Here is a 3278-nt window from a genome sequence, read left to right as displayed (position 1 = left end):
GCCAGACCACAGGAAGGTTGGAGAATAGGAGTGACTGACAGTCATGCTGGTCTGCTCACTACCATCAGAATAATATGGTTGCTATACATATATTTTACAAATAAACAAATATACATACACTGGAAATGCATACTCAAACAATTTCTACTTATAATGATGAAACCGGAGACCACTGGGTTAGACAACAGTTTAGGTAAAAAAATCTGAGGATTTTTTTTTGGAATTATTTGGTTTTCTGATTTTTTTTTTTTAAAGGAGACTGCAGGCTCAGTATGAGCAAACAGGAGGACATAGCATTCAAAAAGGTTAATTCTACCTTGGGCTGCCATGGTAAAAACAAAACATTCAGAAGAGAGGAAAGGACATTCCAATTTAAATTTTCCCTAATCAGACAATATCTGGAGTATTGTGATCAGTTCTTCGTGCCATATTTTAAGAAGGGTAGTGAGCAACTCCACAAAATCCTGCTCTGACCAACAATAAGGCACATTTTCAATGGGTTCAACATATCAGCACATCATTAGAATTGTCCTCTGAATTTGCTTCAGGTAGAGATCTTCCTTCTTCCCAGGCGTATCACTGGGTCCCATGATTTTGACCTTTAAGCCTGTGGAAGCAAGACCAGAAAATAATCGGCCAAAAACTTAGAATCTGTCTTTGTCCCAAGTTGGCACCATTTTGGAGATGTACATCATCAAGGGACCTTTGGGGTCACAGCTTTTAGTACCCATAGCAGCCTCATCATCAGGGGGACCCTCATATAACAGTTCACAGTAGTATTTCTGAGCAGTTACAGGGGAAGGCAGGTGGGTGGTTATCTTTTAGAGAAGTGCATCTCCAGCAGGCAGCCAATGTTTCATCACAACCTTCAGAATTGGTTTTCCCTCTTTGTCTTTATTCTTACTATCCAAGTTTTGATGTCAAGTTTTTCAATCAGTTTTGCAGTCTCCTCCTTCGTAAAGGTCATAATTGCATCAAATACCTTGAAGACTGGATCTAGAATGAGTTGGCAGAAAGTTCTAGGCAATTTCTTTCTATCAGGGCTAAGAGCAGATTTGCTAAATTTCTCATTAGCGGGATCAAAATAGCAGTCACCCCAAAATTTTTTCATCATATCCTCTATTTTCTTGGCCTGTTTGGCTGGTCCCAGCTGACTCTCACCTTTGGCAGAGAATTTAGCTGCATACATCTCTGCAAACTGCTTCAGAGTACAGACCCAACCATGAAGCCCAGAGACAAACCCAACAGTCCCAAGGACTACATCAGTCATGATGTTTCCCATTGGATCACTCTTGCCCTCTAGATAGGTGGAGGTAATAAAATTCATGTTCTCTACAATTTGCTGAAATGTCTGATACAGTTCCTCTGGCTCCAGCTGCAGCTCAGGTAGGGCTTCGTTCATCTTGTTCATCATCAGGACAAGGTTGATTCTCTCAGCAATGGCCTGGCAAAGTACAGTATGAACACACCCACCAGATACACAGTCAACCACAACCAAAGTACCATCAGTAATACGGAGTGCAGTTGTTCCTTCTGATGAGAAGTCAACATGTCCAGGTGAGTCAGTGAGATTGATAAGGAAGTCAGAACCATCTTTACTTGGCTTGATGAAGTTCAAATCATTTTCTGACAGCTCATAGAGTAGGGAGATAGATAGCAGTTGACTTAATAGTGATACAACATTCCTGTTCATTTTCCTGTGTTAGTGAACCACGTCTCACCAGCAGAGGCTGAAGCAATGCTACCAGCTTTGCCAACCAGGGAATCTGTCAAGGTTGACTTGCCATGATCCACATGAACTACTGCAGACATGTTTCTGATGTTGGCCTTTTTGTCCATGATGGCCAGGATCTGGTCTACTGTAAAGTTCAGCATGGTGGTAGATGGTGGATTCTCCCACTTGCAATCAAACTGGGGGGAGTCACTCTGAGAATAGTGGTGGCGAATACGGAAGAGACTCCCAGGCTTTTTAGCTTGATGTTTTCAGCAGTATTATCAGATGCCTTCCAGAAGGACAAAAACAGCATCAAGGTCAGCTACTGCAGTGATGGTAAATTATTTAACTTGAAAAGGCTCCAAACCAAGATGAAAATGGAGGAAAAATTGTTTCATGATTTTTTGTTCCCAGATGATTATGCACTCAATGCAGCCCCTGAGGCTGATTTGCAACAGAGTATGGATTAATTCTTTGTCACTTGTGCTAGTTTTGGCCTGACAATTAATACCAAGAAAATAGAGGTTCTCCACCAGCCACCATCACACCATCCATGTGTGGAACCATTGGTTACAGCAAAGGAAGAAGTTAAGGTCACTTGGTTTGGCAGGATACTTTCCAGGGAAGTACACATAGATGGTGAGGTTGACACATGCATTGCCAAAATTAGCTCAGTGTTTGGGAGGCTCCAGAAGAAAGTGTGGGAAAGAAGTATTAGACTGCCAACCAAAATGTTGGACAGGCCTCATTGTGGTATGCCTTTGAAACCTGGACAGTATACCAACTCTGTGCCAGGAAATTGAATCACTTCCATTTGAATTGTCTTAGGAAGATTTTGAAGATCACCTGGCAGGATAAGGTACCAGACACTGAGGTCCTTTCTCAAGCTGAACTGGCAAGCATTCAAACTCTACTTCAGAGAGCTGGCCATATTATTTGAATGCCAAACCTACATGTGCCTAAAAGACTCCTTTACAGAGAACTCACACAAGGCAAGTATTCATATGGAGGTGAGAAGAAACAATACAAGCACACTCTCAAGGTCTCTCTGAAGAACTTTGCAATCGAATGTGAGAAGTGGGAGACATTGGCCCAGGACTACCCAGCATGGCATGTCCAAATCAAACAAGGCACTGTACTTTAGGAACAAAGCAGAATTGCAGTAGCTCAAAGAAAAATATGTGAGATGCACAAAATTAAAGATAGCTTCACTCCAACTGTCCATATGGACTATTTGTGCCTGACCCATGATGGAGCCTTCCCAGTTCATGTTAGTCCACTCAGTCATAGTCAGACACACCTTACCTTGGCTCTGATACAGTGATGTCATTTTGGTCCTCTTCAAAAAGCAATCACCATGAAAGATTCCACTAGGCTGGAAAGACATTGAGTATGGCTCCTCTACTTAGGATCTGTTATCTACAGATATGAAAATGCTACAAGAAACCCCTACAACACTCCAAAAAAATAAAGCAAAGAAAGTGAGAAAGGAAGGAAGGAAGGAAGAAAAAGAAAAGAAGAAGAAAGAAAGAAAACAAAATAAAACATCTTATTTCTTGTGAGT

The 3278-nt window shown here is 41.5% G+C and overlaps 1 pseudogene; it reads right to left on the bottom strand.

Annotated features, from left to right (window-relative positions):
- Window positions 1-383: 383 nt before the first annotated feature.
- LOC140532129 (elongation factor 2-like) lies at window positions 384-1875 on the bottom strand (annotated as a pseudogene).
- Window positions 1876-3278: the final 1403 nt, after the last annotated feature.

Source organism: Notamacropus eugenii, chromosome 3, assembly GCF_028372415.1.
Source record: "Notamacropus eugenii isolate mMacEug1 chromosome 3, mMacEug1.pri_v2, whole genome shotgun sequence".
Taxonomy (NCBI): domain Eukaryota; kingdom Metazoa; phylum Chordata; class Mammalia; order Diprotodontia; family Macropodidae; genus Notamacropus; species Notamacropus eugenii.
Note: the sequence above shows the minus strand (reverse complement) of the source record. Positions and strands in the feature narration are given on the sequence as shown.